Genomic DNA, 19,444 nt, shown 5'->3' with positions numbered 1-19,444 from the left:
CTCCTTGGAACTCTATCTGCAGAACACAATGACTAGAACAGTATACAGTAAGGACTCGGACAAACATCACAGGGGTAGGGCTGTTACTTGTTTACTCATGTATGTCCGGAGTCATACGGAGGGCCGGAGGGCCGGTGAATGAGTCAGTACCAGATGCCCTGGAATTTTTAATTTTCTTATCTGCCTTAAGACACCATCTCTCATAGTCACTAAACTAGATAAGATGGATGAAGCAAAGAAGTGCAGGCTGACAGGAACCGGATATAGGTCTCTCCTGAGAGACACAGCCAGAATACAGCAAATACATAGGTGAATACCAGCAGCAAACCACCGAACTGATAACGGGACCCCGGTTGAAGGAATCAGGGAAAGGACTAAAAGAGCTTGAAGGGGCTCAAGACCCCATATGAACAACAATGCCAACCAACCAGAGCTTCTAGGGACTAAGCCACTACCCAAAGACTATACATGGACTGACCCTGGACTCTAATGTCATAGGTAGCAATGAATATCCTAGTAAGATCACCAGTGGAAGGGGAAGCCCTTGGTCCTGCCAAGACTGAACCCCCAGTGAACGTGATTGTTGGAGGGAGGTCGGTCACGGGGGGGGGGGTAGATGATGGGGAGGGGAACAGCCATATAGAAGGGGAGGGGGAGGGGTTAGGGGGATGTTGGCCTGGAAACTGGGAAAGGGAATAACAATCAAAATGTAAATAAGAAATACCCAAGTTAATAAAGATGGAGAAAAAAGAAGATAGAGGTACAATTGTTTGCATAATAATAATTCCTTAATTACAGTTGAGGGTGGGAGTTCAGGGTTATTGATGGCACTTTGTATACAAAGTGTGTCAGCATGAATGCAACAAACAGAAATCAGAACAGGAGGAAAATAAAATGGAACTTGTCAGTGCCTGCACTGACACGGTACCGAGAATGGGGCGAAAGCCTGCAGGATTAAAGAAACACATACACACACACAGGTTATTTGTGTCAAGCCAGAAGAGGAAGAGAGACTCCTGTAGCTTTATTCACCACTTATATACCCAAATTCACCAGGTAAAAAATATCTGGGAAGCACAGTGGGAAACCCTGGCTTGTGACTTCCTGGCTTGTGTCTTGGTAACAAAAGACTGACTATGTGACCTGAATTAATTAGGGAGAAATTCAAGAAGACCAGCCTAAATCTCAAGGACAAAGGCCGAGAAAACAAAAGGCAGGATCTATTGACCACTGCCCAGGTGTGGCCCAGGTGTGTAGGTTCCACATGCATCAGCCAGGCTCAGCAGGGGTCAAACCCTGCAAGAGACCCAAAAGGGTCTGACAAGCTGGGTGAAACACTGCAGGGGACCCAGGAGGCTCTGACAGGAACTAATGATTAATATTAAGATTATGAAGGCAGAAAGCCTTTTGTAGGTATTAAAAGTGAAATAACAGCAGACAAGATCTATTTTAGTGACATGGAATTTAAACCACAGTTACTCAAAAAGAAAAATATAAATTTCTAAGTTGTCATGTGAAAAAAAAATAGTAGGATGAATAAAAACAAACCTACTAAAAACACTGTAGAAATAAAAACAAATCAAACAATGAAACAAAAAAATTTCCTTTGTAACCAAGTTGTACTTACAAATATAAAAGAAGGCAACCACATATAAATTTATTCTTTCCCAACCCCACACTTGCTCAAAAGCAGTATCCTGAGGTAGAAGAAATTAATGAAAAATTTCCTTAGTGTGGTTCTGTAGCTCTTCTCGTTCCTAGAGATATCCTTTATGGAAGTTTGCTCAAATAGGGGAGAAAAATGGCAGCTTGGTGGGTGTTACTTCAGATTAAACTTATTTACTTTTTGTCTATGGACAGACGCCTGAGTTCCATGGATATGTTTTCTTCTCCCCTTTATTTAATCTTCCTTGGATTTACACCCTTTATTTTTCTAGTGTAGAACATTCCACTGGTTCTTTCCAGGACCAGTTCCACCATTCTCACAATTCAGGAAGTCCTATGTACCCTACTCTGGCTAAGGACCAGGCATCTCGGTGACAGCAACTGAATTCTGGAATTACTTGTCCTTTATTTTTATCATTTTTCAGTATGTATTTTACCTAAATATTTATAAATATTTGCCAATTTTCATATATATTCTTCAGTCTCATTTTGAACAGTAGATAATAAGTCTATTATGTCTATTTGATTAATTTCATGTATGTGAATATTATTTAGTAATAGAATAACAGAATCCAATAACAATTTATTTGAATTAAATCTGCTTACATATGGATGGGAATGGAGTTATTTTCTATATAATACATAACTTACCAGTGAAGAGTTAAATTTCAAAAAGAGCCGCCCCCTCCCCTTCCTTCACTCCCTGAGGATGGGTCATCCCCCTGCTGAGTGAGATGAGTCACCCTACCCACATTGCTAAGATACTAGGTTGCACGTATGCTTTGCTGATGTAACTCCGAGCCAAAAGTAACTGTGCACCATTTGAATCAGCCAATCATGTGTAACCTCACAAAATCCCCTGGCTTTCCCTATATAAACCCCTGCCTTTAGAGGCTCGTGGTCGGCTCCTCTATCTCCAGCGTGAGATGCGTGTCGTGTCAGCCCAAGACCTCGGTGTTGGCCCGAGATCTCATTAATAAAGCTGCCTCTTGTTGTTACATCAAGATCGGCTTCTCGTGTTTCCTGGGACTCGCCGTCATTCCGTGACTGGTGCGAGAGTCTCCCCATTTTGGGGTTCTTTCATTTGTTCTTTCACCAGTGGCTACAGACAAGAAGACAATAAAAACAGTTTTTTTGTATTTTTATGTCTTTATATTCTGAGTTCTCCATGTATTATGTATGTCTGCATTGGATATGAAACTGACAAAGATTTTTCTCCCACTCTGTGTGTTTCCTCTTCCCTTGCCGTACAGAGACTTTCTGTTTTATGAGATACTGTTTATTAGTTGTTGACCTTAATTCCTGCATGGATGCAGTCCTGTTCTGAAAGCCTCTGTTGCACCTATATTTTGTAGAATATTGTCGATGTTTTCTTCTAGCAGGTTAATATTTGGGAATTCACATTGATGGTTTATGATCCATTGATAGTTTTTTCAAGCATGGTGATATATCCATGTCTAATTTCATTTTTCTACATGCGAAGAGTCAGTTTTCACAGAAATAAATATTGAAAATCCTATCTTTTCTCTAGTTTCATATTTTGGCATCATTATAAAATATGAAATGGCTTTAATTATATGTATTCCTGTTTTGGCCTTCTAATCTGTTCCACTGATAAACCTTCTGCTTTTGTGCCAGTACCATGTGTCTTTTATTGCTACAGTTCTGTAATAAATTACTAAAATATTGTAGAATGATCCTTTTTATATTGTTCCTTTTATTTAGGACTACTTTGGCTCTTCAGGGTTTTTTTGTATTTCATATGCATTTTCGGATATTTTTATTCATATAAAGAACTTTGTGAAGATTTCAAGTGGGATTCTATTAATTATGTAAACTGATTTTGGTAAGACAATCATTTTTCTTTCAGTTCTACCAATTCATTGATATGGGTGGACTATCCATCTCCTAGTCCCTTCCTCAATGCCTTCAGCGATGTAAAGTATTCATAGGGTTTGATTGTGTTGTTCAAGTACCCAAGAGGGAAAAGTAATTAATAGTCTCAATCATTTGTAAGTCTTTGGAACACAACAATGGAAACCACAAGACATACCCAATGATATAATCATGGTATTTGACAACTTGGGAATAACTAGCAGTCATGTCATTGGTCTTATGGTCCCCTCAATAAAAAAAAAAGTTCATTCCTGGTACTGTAAACCTAGCCAACTACCCATGACTGGTCAGACCACAGAGCCTAGAGAAGCTATTACTGCTCTGTTCCCAACCAGTGCAGTTCCCAATTTCATATTCATATTTAAAATACATGTAGATTCCATGGCTCATCAAGAAGTTTGTTTTAGCATGAAATAGATGCCAAATTAGAAAATAGCAAATGTTTAAAATTCAAAGATTAACTGACTTTAGAACCTTTATCTAATTGATACATACATTACAACTTCTATGCTGCAGGGGCATGAAAGAGGAGGGTTTAAAGGATTGTAACAGTCAAAGAACAATAACATATAAAAAACTGTACCTTCTATATATGATGAAAAATGCACCCATTAAATTTTAAGTATAGCTGCCTGAATATAAGCTGTACCTGAATATAAGTGCACCAGTGGATATGCAAACCAGGATGGAAATATAAGGTACTGCCCTGAGATAAATAGCTACAGGCAAATAATTGTTGGTAAGAGAGAATCAGGTTTCAGAGATGAGAACAAATTAGCTAAGCTTAAATGTATTTATATATAAACAATACTAAATAGTCTCAAAAGGTTGCATGGATATATGCATAACAAAAATAATAATTAAAGAAAAAGTCATGAATTTGCAAAGATGTTGTAAGAACTTAAGACTTGAAAAGGGGAGACTGCGCCCAGAACTGAAAGACAGTCTCTAGGAACTCTGGCACACCTGAGAGCTGAGGGAAGACCAACCTTCAGCTCCAAGGGACCTGCCTGGTACCCTCAGGACACAGGATTGCAGGAGTAGTCTAGGACAGGATCCTTCAGATTTCAGCTTGCTCCTGGAGCTGACCCTCTGACACTGCTCTCTGTACCCAGATTCTCCCATAGGGAGAAAGCCAGTCACCCAGGAGTGCTGACATACAGGTTTATAGGAAAGTCAAGCTACTGTCAGAGACAGCAGGACAACTAACACCAGGCACAATCAGATGGTTAGAGGCAAGCACAGGAATCTAAGCAACAAAAACCAAGCCTAATTGGCATCATCAAAGCCTATTTCTCCCACCAAAGCAAATACTGGATAATACTAACATATAGGAAAAGAAAAGAAATACTAACATATAGGAAAAGAAAATCACATCTTATGAAGATGATGATAGAGGACTTTAAAAAGGACATAAGTAACTCCTTTAAAGAAATACAAGACAACACAGGCGAACAAGTAAAAGCTATTAAAGAGGAAATACAAAAATCCCTTAAAGACTTAGAGGAAAACACAAACAGGTGAAGGAATTGAACAAAACCATCCAGAATCTAAAAATAGAAACAATAAAAAGACAAAAGTGAGACAACCCTGGATATAAAAACCTAGAAGATAAATCAGAAGTCATAGACGCAAGTATCACCCTCAGAATAAAAGGGATAGAAGTGAAATCTCAGGGGCAGAAGATACAAGAGAAAACATTGACACAATCGTCAAAGAAAATGTAAAACTCAAAAAGCCACTAACCCAAAACATCCAGGATCCAGCACACAATGAGAAGATAACACCTAAAGATAATAGTTATAGAAGGGAGAGAGGATTCCCAACTTAAAGTGCTAGTAAATATCTTCAACAAGATTATAGAACAAAACTTCTCTAACTTAGAGAGATTCCCATAAACATACAAGAAGCCTACAGAACTCCAAATAGATTGGACTGGAAAAGAAATTCCTCCCATCTCATAATATTCAAAACACCAAGTGCATAAATAAATAAATAAATAAATAAATAAATAAATAAATAAATAAACTAACTAAAAAAAGCATATTAAACCAGTAAGGGAAAAAAGTCAAGTAACATATGAAGCCAAATCTATCAGAATTACACCGGACTTCTCACCAGAGACTATGAAAGCCAGAAGATCCTGAGCAGATGTCATACAGACAATAAGAGAACACAAATGCCAATCTAGGCTACTATGTCCAGCAAAACTCTAAATTAACATATCTTTGAGAAACCAAGATATTCCATGACAAAACCAAATTTATACAATATCTTTCTACAAACCCAGCCCTATAGAGGATAATAGATGGTAAACTCCAACACAAGGAGAGACACTACACTTTAGAAAAAGCAAGAAAGTAATCTTGCTGAAACAAACCCAAAAGAAGAGAGCCACACAAACATAATTACACTTCTAACAACAAAAATAACAGGAAAAAACAATATATTACTTAATATCTCTTAACATCAATGGACTCAATTCCCCAATAAAAAAACATAGACTAACAGACTAGATACCTAAAAAGGACCCAGCGTTTTGCTGCATACAGAGTACAAAGCTGGAAAACAATTTTCCAAACAAATGGTTCCAAGAAACAAGCCCAAAAGTTATCAAATAGAAAAGAAAGGGCGCTTCATATTCATTGAAGGAACAATCCACCAAGGTGAAGTCTCAATCCCGAATAATTATGCTCCAAATGCAAGGGCACCTACATTCATAAAAGAAACCTTCCTAAAGCTCAAAGCACACATTGCATGTCACACAATAATAGCAAGTTTTCAACACCCGATTCTCAGCAATGGACAGATCACAGAAACAGACACTAAACAGAGATAGAGAAAAACTAACAAAAACTATGAACCAAATTGGTTTAACAGATATCTATATACAATTTAATCTCAAAAAAAGAAGAATATACCTTCTTCTCAGGACCTCATGGTACTTTCTCCAAAATTGAACTTATAATGGGTCACAGAACAGGCTTTAACAGATACAAGAAGATTGAAAGATCCCATGCATCCTATCAGACCACAAAGGACTAAGGCTGGTCTTCAGTAATAACAAAAATGATAGAAAGCCCAAATATACATGGAAGTTGAATGATGCTCTACTTAATGATAACTAGGTCAAGGAAGAAATAAAAAAAGAAATTAATGACTTTTTAGAATTCAATGAAAATGAAAGCACAACATACCCAAACTTATATGGGACACAATGAAAGCAGTGCTAAGAGGAAAACTCATAACTCCGAGTGCCTCTAAAAAAAAAAAAAAAAAAAAAAAAGGAGAGAGCATATACTAGCTGGAAGTATGATCAAAATCATGGCTGAAATCAACCAAGTAGAAACAAAAAGAACTATACAAAGAATCAACAAAACCAGAAGCTATTTCTTTGAGAAAATCAACAAGATAGACAAACACTTAGTCAGACTGACCAGAGGGTTAGAAAGTATGTCCAAGTTAACATAATCAGAAATGAAAAGGGCGACAAAACAAAAGAAACTAAGGAAATCAAAAAATCATCGGATCCTACCACAAAAGCCTATACTCAAAAAAAAAACTTTAAAAGCTGGATGAAATGGACAATTTTCTAGACAGATTCCAGTAACCAAAGTTAAATCAGGATCAGATAAGCCATCAAAAACAGTCCCATACTCTTAAAGAAATAGAACAGTTATTAAAAGTCTCTTAGGACCAGATGGACTTAGTGGAAAATTCTATCAGACCTTCATAGAAGACGTAATGCTAGTACTGTCCAAATTATTCCACAAAATAGAAACAGAAAACACCAATTCCTTCTATGAAGCCACTATTATACTTATACCTAAACCATACAAAGACCCAACAAAGAAAGATAACTTCAGACCAATTTCCCTTATGAATATTGATGCAAAAATACTCAGTACAAATCTCACTAACCAAATCCAAGAACACATCAAGACAATCATCCATCATGATCAAGTTTGCTTCATTCCAGTGATGCAGGGATAGTTCAGTATACAGAAATCCTCCAAGGTAATCTACTGTAAAAACAAACACAAAGAAGAAAAACAGGATCATCTCATTAGAGGCAGAGAAAGCATTTGGCAAGATTCATCACCCTGTCATGTTAAAAGTCTTGGAAAAAAATCAGGATTTCAAGGCCCGTAACAAAGCATAGTAAAAGCAACATAGAGACAACCAGTACCCAACATCGAACTAAATGGAGAGAAACTTGAAACAATCCCACTAAAATTAGGGACTAGAAAAGTTGCTCACTTTCTCGCAACTTATTCAATATAATACTTGAAGTCATAGCCAAAGCATTCACAAAACAATAGGAGGTCAAAGGGATACAAATTGGAAAGGAAGAAGTCAAAACATCACTATTTGCAGATGATATGATACTATAATTAAATGACCCCAAAAGTTCCATCAGAGAACTACTAAACCTGATAAAGAACTTCAGTCAAGTGGCTGGATATAAAAATAACTGAAATGAATTATAGCCTTCCTCTACTCAAAGGATAAATAGGCTGAGAAAAAATTAGGGAAACTACAGCCTTCACAACAGTTACAAATAAGAAAAAACATCTCAGTGTGACTCTAACCAAACAAGTAAAAGATCAGTATGACAAGAACTTCAGGTCTCTGAAGAAAGAAATTGAAGATCTCAGAAGATGGAAAGATCTCCCATGCTCACGGAGTGGCAGGATTAATATAGTAAAAATGGCCATTTTACCAAAAGCAATCTTCAGATTCAATGCAATCCACATCAAAATTTCAACCCAATTCTCAATAGATTTAGAAAGAGCAATTTGCACCGTTCATTTGGAAAAAAACAGGATAGCAAAAACTATCAACAATAAAAATATTCTGGGGGAATCACCATCCCTGACGTCAAGCTGTTTTACAGAGCTATAGTGATAAAATCTATGTGGTACTGGTAGAGAGATAGGCAGGTAAATCAATGGAATAGATTTGAAGACCCAGAAATGAACCCATACACATATGATCACTTGATTTTTGACAAAGGAGCTAAAACCATCCAGTGGAAAGAAGACAGTATTGTCAACAAATGGTGCTCATTCAACTGGCAGTCAGCATGTAGAAGAATACAAATCAATCCATTCTTATCACCATGTACAAAGAAGTCCAACTGGATCAAGAACTGCAAAATAAAACCAAATACACTCAAATTAGTAGAAGAAAATGCATGGAAGAAACTCGAACACATGGGTACTGGGGAAAATTTCTGGAACAGAACACCAATAGCTTATGCTCTAAAATCAAGAATCAACAAATGGGATCTCTTAAAATTGCAAAGCTTCTTAAGGCCAAGGACACTGTCAAAAGGACAAAACAGCACCCAACAGACTGGGAAAAGATCTTTACCAATCCTACATCCAATAGAGGGCTAATATCTAAAGTATTCAAAGAACTCAAGAAATTAGACTCCACAGAAACAAATAATCCTATTAAAAAATGTGGTACTGTGGGCAGCACCCCACGAGCAAACTTGAGCCTCGTGACCACAAGTAAAACCAACTTTTCTGCTGCAAGAGACCTGCCTGGTGATCTCGGGACACACAGAGGCAGAATTCCTCTAGGACCGGGCACCACCTGTGTTTACCGGGAGTCCCACACCCACGGATCCCGGCCCACAGCAGCTCTCTGCTCCCAGACCACGTGGGAGAGAGACCCCACCGCCTGGTCAGGTGGGCACTCCTGAGGCTGCAGAGTAGAAGAGACCACCAACACTGCCCACCCCTGCCCATATCCCTGACCCAAGAGGAAACTGTATAAGGTCTCTGGGTTCCCGTCGGGGAGGGCCCAGGAGCTACAGGACCGCTGTATCTGAGACACTGCCGGAACCTGAAGGAAACAGACTGGATAAAGAGTTCTCTGCACCCAAATCCCGTGGGAGGGAGAGCTAAACCATCAGAGAGGCAGACACACCTGGGAAAACGGAAGAGACCGCACTCTGCACACACATCTTGGACGCCAGAGGAAAACACCAAACGCCATCTGGAACCCTGGTGCACCGAAGCTCCTGGAAACGACAGCGCAGATCTTCCTGGTTGCTGCCGCCACAGAGAGCTAGTGGGCAGCACACCCCGAGCGAACTTGAGCCTCGGGACCACAGGTAAGACCAACTTTGCTGCAAGAGACCTGCCTGGTGAACTCAAGACACAGGCCCACAGGAACAGCTGAAGACATGTAGAGAGGAAAAACTACACACCTGAAAGCAGAACACTCTGTCCCCATAACAGGCTGAAAGAAAACAGGAAAACAGGTCTACAGCACTACTGACACACAGGCTTATAGGGCAGTCTAGCCACTGTCAGAAATAGCAGAACAAAGTAACACTAGAGATAATCTGATGGCGAGAGGCAAGGGCAGGAAGGAACCCAAGCAACAGAAACCAAGACTACATGGCACCATCGGAGCCCAATTCTCCCATCAAAACAAACATGGAATATCCAAAAACACCAGAAAAGCAAGATCTAGTTTCAAAGTCATATTTGATCATGATGCTGGAGGACTTCAAGAAAGACGTGAAGAACTCCCTTAGAGAAACACAGGAAAACATTAATAAACAAGTAGAAGCCTACAGAGAAGAATCGCAAAAATGCCTGAAAGGATTCCAGGAAAACATAATAAACAAGTAGAAGCCCATAGAGAGGAAACACAAAAATCCCTGAAAGAATTCCAGGAAAACACAATCAAACAGTTGAAGGAATTAAAAATGGAAATAGAAACAATCAAGAAAGAACACATGGAAACAACCCTGGATATAGAAAACCAAAAGAAGAGACAAGAGCTGTAGATACAAGCTTCACCAACAGAATACAAGAGATGGAAGAAGAATCTCAGGAGCAGAAGATTCCATAGAAATCATTGACTCAACTGTCAAAGATAATGTAAAGCGGAAAAAGCTACTGGTCCAAAACATACAGGAAATCCAGGACTCAATGAGAAGATCAAACCTAAGGATAATACGTATAGAAAAGACTCCCAGCTCAAAGGACCAGTAAATATCTTCAACAAAATCATAGAAGAAAACTTCCCTAACCAAAAAAAAAAAAGAGAGATACACATAGGCATCCAAGAAGCCTACAGAACTCCAAATAGATTGGACCAGAAAAGCGACACCGCCCGTCACATAATAGTCAAAACACCAAACGCACAAAATAAAGAAAGAATATTAAAAGCAGTAAGGGAAAAAGGTCAAGTAACATATAAAGGAAGACCTATCAGAATCACACCAGACTTTTTGCCAGAAACTATGAAGGACAGAAGATCCTGGACTGATGTCATACAGACCCTAAGAGAACACAAATGCCAGCCCAGGTTACTGTATCCTGCAAAACTCTCAATTTACATAGATGGAAAAATCCACCTACAAATCCTTTCTACAAATCCAGCACTACAAAGGATAATAAATGGTAAAGCCCAACATAAGGAGGCAAGCTATACCCGAGAAGAAGCAAGGAACTAATCGTCTTGGCAACAAAACAAAGAGAATAAAAGCACACAAAAATAACCTCACATCCAAATATGAATATAACAGGAAGCAATAATCACTATTCCTTAATATCTCTCAACATCAATGACCTCAACTCCCCAATAAAAAGACATAGATTAACAAACTGGATATGCAACGAGGACCCTGCATTCTGCTGCCTACAGGAAACACACCTCAGAGACAAAGACAGACACTACCTCAGAGTGAAAGACTGGAAAACAACTTTCCAAGCAAATGGTCAGAAGAAGCAAGCTGGAGTAGCCATTCTAATATCACATAAAATCAATTTTCAACTAAAAGTCATCAAAAAAGATAAGGAAGGACACTTCATATTCATCAAAGGAAAAATCCACCAAGATGAACTCTCAATCCTAAATACATATGCCCCAAATAAAAGGGCACCTACGTACATAAAAGAAACCTTACTAAAGCTCAAAACACACATTGCACCTCACACAATAAAAGTAGGAGATTTCAACACCCCACTCTCATCAATGGACAGATCATGGAAACAGAAATTAAACAGAGACGTAGACAGACTAAGAGAAGTCATGAGCCAAATGGACTTAACGGATATTTATAGAACATTCTATCCTAAAGCAAAAGGATATACCTTCTTCTCAGCTCCTCATGGTACTTTCTCCAAAATTGACCATATAATTGGTCAAAAAACAGGCCTCAACAGGTACAGAAAGATAGAAATAATCCTATGCGTGCTATCGGACCACCACGGCCTAAAACTGGTCTTCAATAAAAATAAGAGAAGAATGCCCACATATACGTGGAAATTGAACAATGCTCTACTCAATGATAACCTGGTCAAGGAAGAAATAAAGAAAGAAATTAAAGACTTTTTAGAATTTAATGAAAATGAAGGTACAACATACCCAAACTTATGGGACACAATGAAAGCTGTGCTAAGAGGAAAATTCATAGTGCTGAGTGCCTGCAGAAAGAAACAGGAAAGAGCATATGTCAGCAGCTGGACAGCACACCTAAAAGCTCTAGAACAAAAGAAGCAAATACACCCAGGAGGAGTAGAAGGCAGGAAATAATCAAACTCAGAGCTGAAATCAACCAAGTAGAAACAAAAAGGACCATAGAAAGAATCAACAAAACCAAAAGTTGGTTCTTTGAGAAAATCAACAAGATAGATAAACCCTTAGCCAGACTAACCAGAGGACACAGAGAGTGCCTCCAAATTAATAAAATCAGAAATGAAAAGGGAGACATAACTACAGATTCAGAGGAAATTCAAAAAATCATCATATCTTACTATAAAAGCCTATATTCAACAAAACTTGAAAATCTACACGAAATGGACAATTTCCTAGACAGATACAAGGTACCGAAGTTAAATCAGGAACAGATAAACCAGTTAAACAACCCCATAACTCCTCAGGAAATAGAAGCAGTCATTAAAGGTCTCCCAACCAAAAAGAGCCCAGGTCCAGACGGGTTTAGTGCAGAATTCTATCAGACCTTCATAGAAGACCTCATACCAATATTATCCAAACTATTCCACAAAATTGAAACAGATGGAGCACTACCGAATTCCTTCTATGAAGCCACAATTACTCTTATACCTAAACCACACAACGACCCAACAAAGAAAGAGAACTTCAGACCAATTTCCCTTATGAATATCGACGCAAAAATACTCAATAAAATTCTGGCAAACCGAATCCAAGAGCACATCAAAACAGTCATCCACCATGATCAAGTAGGCTTCATCCCAGGCATGCAGGGATGGTTTAATATACGGAAAACCATCAACGTGATCCATTATATAAACAAACTGAAAGAACAAAACCACATGATCCTTTCATTAGATGCTGAGAAAGCATTTGACGAAATTCAACACCCCTTCATGATAAAAGTCCTGGAAAGAATAGGAATTCAAGGCCCATACCTAAACATAGTAAAAGCCATATACATCAAACCAGTTGCTAACATTAAACTAAATGGAGAGAAACTTGAAGCAATCCCACTAAAATCAGGGACAAGACAAGGCTGCCCACTCTCTCCCTACTTATTCAATATAGTTCTTGAAGTTCTAGCCAGAGCAATCAGACAACAAAAGGAGGTCAAGAGGATACAGATCGGAAAAGAAGAAGTCAAAATATCACTATTTGCAGATGATATGATAGTATATTTAAGTGATCCCAAAAGTTCCACCAGAGAACTACTAAAGCTGATAAACAACTTCAGCAAAGTGGCTGGGTATAAAACTAACTCAAATACATCAGTAGCCTTCCTCTACACAAAAGAGAAAGAAGCCGAGAAAGAAATTAGGGAAACGACACCCTTCATAATAGACCCAAATAATATAAAGTACCTCGAGGTGACTTTAACCAAGCAAGTAAAAGATTTGTACAATAAGAACTTCAAGACTCTGAAGAAAGAAATTGAAGAAAACCTCAGAAGATGGAAAGATCTCCCATGCACATGGATTGGCAGGATTAATATAGTAAAAATGGCCATTCTACCAAAAGCGATGTACAGATTCAATGCAATCCCCATTAAAATACCAATCCAATTCTTCAAAGAGTTAGACAGAACAATTTGCAAATTCATCTGGAATAACAAAAAACCCAGGATAGCTAAAGCTATCCTCAACAATAAAAGGACTTCAGGGGGAATCACTATCCCTGAACTCAAGCAGTATTACAGAGCAATAGTGATAAAAACTGCCTGGTATTGGTACAGAGACAGACAGATAGACCAATGGAATAGAATTGAAGACCCAGAAATAACCCACACCTATGGTCACTTGATTTTTGACAAAGGAGCCAAAACCATCCAATGGAAAAAAGATAGCATTTTCAGCAAATGGTGCTGGTTCAACTGGAGGTCAATATGTAGAAGAATGCAGATCGATCCATGCTTATCACCCTGTACAAAGCTAAAGTCCAAGTGGATCAAGGACCTCCACATCAAACGAGACACACTCAAACTAATAGAAGAACAACTAGGGAAGCATCTGGAATACATGGGCACTGGAAAAAATTTCCTGAACAAAACACCAATGGCTTATGCTCTAAGATCAAGAATCGACAAATGGGATCTCATAAAACTGCAAAGCTTCTGTAAGGCAAAGGACACTGTGGTTAGGACAAAACGGCAACCAACAGATTGGGAAAAGATCTTTACCAATCCTACAACAGATAGAGGCCTTATATCCAAAATATACAAAGAACTCAAGAAGTTAGACCGCAGGGAGACAAATAACCCTATTAAAAAATGGGGTTCAGAGCTAAACAAAGAATTCACAGCTGAGGAATGCCGAATGGCTGAGAAACACCTAAAGAAATGTTCAACATCTTTAGTCATAAGGGAAATGCAAATCAAAACAACCCTGAGATTTCACCTCACACCAGTGAGAATGGCTAAGATCAAAAACTCAGGTGACAGCAGATGCTGGCGAGGATGTGGAGAAAGAGGAACTCTCCTCCATTGTTGGTGGGATTGCAGACTGGTACAACCATTCTGGAAATCAGTCCGGAGGTTCCTCAGAAAATTGGACATTGAACTGCCTGAGGATCCAGCTATACCTCTCTTGGGCATATACCCAAAAGATGCCCCAACATATAAAAGAGACACGTGCTCCACTATGTTCATCGCAGCCTTATTTTTAATATCCAGAAGCTGGAAAGAACCCAGATGCCCTTCAACAGAGGAATGGATACAGAAAATGTGGTACATCTACACAATGGAATATTACTCAGCTATCAAAAACAATGACTTTATAAAATTCGTAGGCAAATGGTTGGAACTGGAAAATATTATCCTGAGTGAGCTAACCCAATCACAGAAAGACATACATGGTATGCACTCATTGATAAGTGGCTATTAGCCCAAATGCTTGAATTACCCTAGATGCCTAGAACAAATGAAACTCAAGACTGATGATCAAAATGTGAATGTTTCACGCCTTCTTTAAAAGGGGAACAAGAATACCCTTGGCAGGGAAGAGAGGGGCAAAGATTAAAACAGAGACTGAAGGAACACCCATTCAGAGCCTGCCCCACATGTGGCCCATACATATACAGCCACCCAATTAGACAAGATGGATGAAGCAAAGAAGTGCAGACCGACAGGAGCCGGATGTAGATCGCTCCTGAGAGACACAGCCAGAATACAGCAAATACAGAGGCGAATGCCAACAGCAAACCACTGAACTGAGAATTGAACCCCCATTGAAGGAATCAGAGAAAGAACTGGAAGAGCTTGAAGGGGCTCGAGACCCCATATGTACAACAATGCCAAGCAACCAGAGCTTCCAGGGACTAAGCCACTACCTAAAGACTATATATGGACTGACCCTGGACTCTGACCTCATAGGTAGCAATGAATATCCTAGTAAGAGCACCAGTGGAAGGGGAAGCCCTGGGTCCTGCTAAGACTGAACCCCCAGTGAACTAGACTTTTGGGGGGAGTGCGGCAATGGGGGGAGGGCTGGGAGGGGAACACCCATAAGGAAGGAGAGGGGGGAGGGGGATGTTTGCCCGGAAACCGGGAAAGGGAATAACACTCGAAATGTATATAAGAAATACTCAGGTTAATTAAATATATATATATATATATATATATATATATATATATATATATATATATATATACAAAAAAGTAAAATTTAAAAACAATATAAATTTAAAGCTATAAGAAAGGATTGAAGGAACTAAAGGGGCTTGCAACCCCATAAGAACAACAATGCCAACAACCAGAGCTCCCAGGGACTATACCACTACCCAAAGAGTACACATGCACAGACCCTTGGCTCCAGCCAATGGCCTTGTTGGGCACCAATAGAAGGAGAAGCCCTTGTTCCTGCCAAGGCTGGACCCCCAGTATAGGGGAATGTCAGGGGGTAGGGGAGGTGATTGGGGAAGAATAATATGCTTATAGAAGAAGGAAAGGGTGATGGAATAGGGGGCTTATGTCTTGTAAAGCAGGAAATGTAATAACATTTGAAATGTAAATAAAATATCCAATTAAAAAATAAAAATTTAAAACAATGAAAATAAAAATAAATGTGGTACAGAGCTAAACAATGAACTTTCAGCTGAGGAATATCAAATGGCTCAGAAGTACCTAAAGAAATGTTCAGCATCCTTAGCCATCAGTGAAATGCAAATCAAAACAACCCTGAGATTCTACCTCATACCAGTCAGAATGACTAAAGTAAAAAACTCAGGTGATAATATATGCTGGAGAGGATGTGGAGAAAGAAGTACATTCCTCCCTTGTTGGTGGGATTGCAAACTGGTAGCACTACCCTGGAAATAAATCTGGAGATTCCTCAGAAAATTGGACATAGTACTACCTGAGAACCCAGTTACACCACTCCTTGGTATATACCCAAAAGGTGCCCCAATATGTAACAAGGACACATGCTACACTATGTTCATAACAGCCTTATTTATAATAGCCTGAATCTGGATCGAACCCAGATGCCCTTCAACAGAGGAATGGATACAGGTATTATGGGAAGCTGGGAAGGGGTGGTTGGTTGAGTGGGGGAACACCCTCATTGAAGAAGGGGGAGGGGGTTAAGATGGGGGCTTATGGACAGTAAACTGGGAAAGAGGATAAATTTGAAATTTAAATAAAAATATCCAATAAGAAATGAAAAGCAAAAAAAAAAAAGACTTGAAGAGGGAAAGGGTGAGATGGAGATAATGTAATTACAGTGCTTGTATATGAAGTTCTCAAAAGAAAATAAAATCAAAAAGAATGTAAAAATCAGTTATTGTGATTAGATATCAATTAACTTCTGTATTTCATTAGCTTAATGTGTGGTCTAATGCACCCTTCCACTAGCCATGCTGCAAAACTAGTAGACTGCTAACAACTATCTGCTGTCCTTTCACGAATATGCCAATCACATCATGTCCATAATGCTGTATCTACACCACTCCTCCCCACCCTCTGGATTTCATATTTTTCATCCTGTCTTCCATAATTTTACTTGATAATCAAGGCAGAAAAAATGTTGATATAGACGATCCCCTTAGAATTGAGTGTGTAACAATAACTCACTCTCAGCACAACCACCTAAGGTTGTGAATCTCCTAAATAACTGGTGTACACTGCACTAACATTTTCTCTGATTAACATTGGGAACAATACTATTCTGTCAGTATAAACATGAATATTTACAAGGCAGTTTGACATGTTCATGTTCATCAAAAACTGTTGAGTGTTCCTTCTTAAGACTAATAACCTGACCATTATATTTTTTATTTATTTGCCTATTTTTTTATTCATTCGTTTATTTATTTCCATTGTATGGGTCATTTGTCAATATGTATATCTGTGAACTACATGGGTGCCTGATACATAGATGAAAAGAGAATAGGTACTGTGTAGTATTAAAAACCAGATGCCAGGGGTTGGGGATTTAGCTCAGTGGTAGAGCACTTGCCTAGCAAGCACAAGGCCCTGGGTTCGGTCCCCAGCTCCGAAAAAAAAGAAAAAAAAAAAAAAAAAACAGATGCCTTTGAGGAAGGACATAAGCAAAAGTATACATAATCTGTGCATCAGATCTGAGACCTACCCCAATTGTGCCTCTAGTAATCACATTTCTCTTTTTCATACGCCTTGTAAAATAAAGCCTTAAGCTTTGAATAAATATTCCTTCTTACTTTGCACTCTGTGTGGGCTTTCAACTTCATTCTTATTATTATGCCAAGATCCTGAAAATACCTGGGCCTGATCCCACACATTGGTAATCCCAGGAATGAATGCTCTGTGGAATGGGTTTCTAATCCAGTTAGGTCAGTATTATAATATGCAGGGCCTACTATTGGATAAGACCACTGGTAATTTTTTTGTTCTTGGTGACTCACTTAGATCCCAGTCTTTACATGAAAGTTTAGATAAATTTTATTGCTTAATTTCCCTCCCCTGTCTCTCTCCTGGAACTCAATATGCATATATAGTTGTAACAGTTCTTATCTTTATGATTCTCCTGCTTTGTGTATCAGCCTTTCCAGCAGGGTATGTGCCACCACACTGATCTCAATGTATCAGTTATTGTAAATTGAGTCTACTATGATCAAAGCTATCTATTTTGACCAATAACAATAGCTTCCAGTTCTTTGAGAACTGATGAAAACTTTTCATTATTATGTTACACCCTGTCATTAAATGCATGCTTGCTTAAGTGGATAGCAGAGGAGACACTGTGTGCTCCTTTCGGAGAGGAAAGTGGCATTTGGCAAACACTATAAGAAAAGCATCTAGACAAATATTGTAGATATGACAGGTTAATCCATACTATTGGAAAGAGGTTCTGTTTATCTAAATTAAGTAAAGATGCTCATGTAAATTCATATTATAACATATGATAAAGTGTCCTAATATTATAATTATATTCACATCACAATTGTGGAAGTAGTAACCATTTCAGCCATTTATAACAACTACAGTACTGAGTTTTGTGATCTAGCAATACTATTACTAGCAGTGTTCCTGAAATATGAACAACCCTGAAAACAATAAGTAATTTAGGCATCATTTTGTACTTTTATATTTGTCATCAATTTTCTTTAGTTAAAAATAAAACTCACCTGAAGTAGCCACCTCCTGTAGCCGGGTAGGACTTCCAGTGGTGGGAGGGAACACCAACCCATCCACAAAATCTTCCACCCAAAATTCGTCTTACCTATAAGTTCTGGGACAAAGATGGAGAAGAAATTGAGAGAATAGCCAGTCAATGACTGGCCTAACTTGAGATCCCATAGGAGAGAGTCAAGTCTTGATATATTAATAATACTCTGCTATGCTTGCAGACAGGATCCTAGCATAACTTGTCTCCTGAGAGGCTTCATTAGAAGCTGAGGGAAACAGATGCAGAGACCCACCACCAAACAATAGGGAGAGCTTGGAGAATCTTGTGGAAGAATGGGGGGATTGAAGGAGCCAGAGGGGTCAAGGACACTACAAGAGGATCTATAAAGTGAACTAAAGTGTGTCCATGGGGACTCACGGAGACTGAACCACCAACCAAAGGACATAAAGAAGACTAGATCCAGCCCCTTACATATATGTAACAGATCTATAGCTTTTTCTTCATGTGAGTCCCCTAACAATTAGCACTGGGCTGTCTCTGATTCTATTGTGGGGCCTTTGGGCCACCTGTCCTATAGCTAGGCTTCCTTGTCTGGCCTCAGTCGTAGAGGATACACTTAGTTCTGCCATGACTTGATGTACTAGAGTGGTTGGGTACACTGGGAGAGCCTCCCTTTCTCTAAGGAGAAGGAAAGGTCAGGTAGGGGAAGAGTGTGTAAGGGTAGGATTGGGAGGAGAGTAGAATGCTGGGCTGTGATTAGGCTGTGAATAAATAAACTATTTAATGGAGAAAAAAGC

General features: G+C 38.9%; 1 long non-coding RNA gene across 1 annotated transcript; it reads right to left on the bottom strand.

The window, feature by feature from the left end:
- Window positions 1-2,233: 2,233 nt before the first annotated feature.
- Window positions 2,234-18,751, bottom strand: LOC134478953 (uncharacterized). Its single transcript, XR_010051731.1, has 2 exons — window positions 18,646-18,751; window positions 2,234-2,767 (listed from the first exon to the last, which is right to left on the bottom strand). It is a non-coding gene; the product is annotated as an uncharacterized LOC134478953 (long non-coding RNA).
- Window positions 18,752-19,444: the final 693 nt, after the last annotated feature.

This window comes from Rattus norvegicus, chromosome 5 (assembly GCF_036323735.1).
Source record: "Rattus norvegicus strain BN/NHsdMcwi chromosome 5, GRCr8, whole genome shotgun sequence".
NCBI lineage: Eukaryota > Metazoa > Chordata > Mammalia > Rodentia > Muridae > Rattus > Rattus norvegicus.
This window is presented reverse-complemented; position numbering and strand designations above follow the sequence as displayed.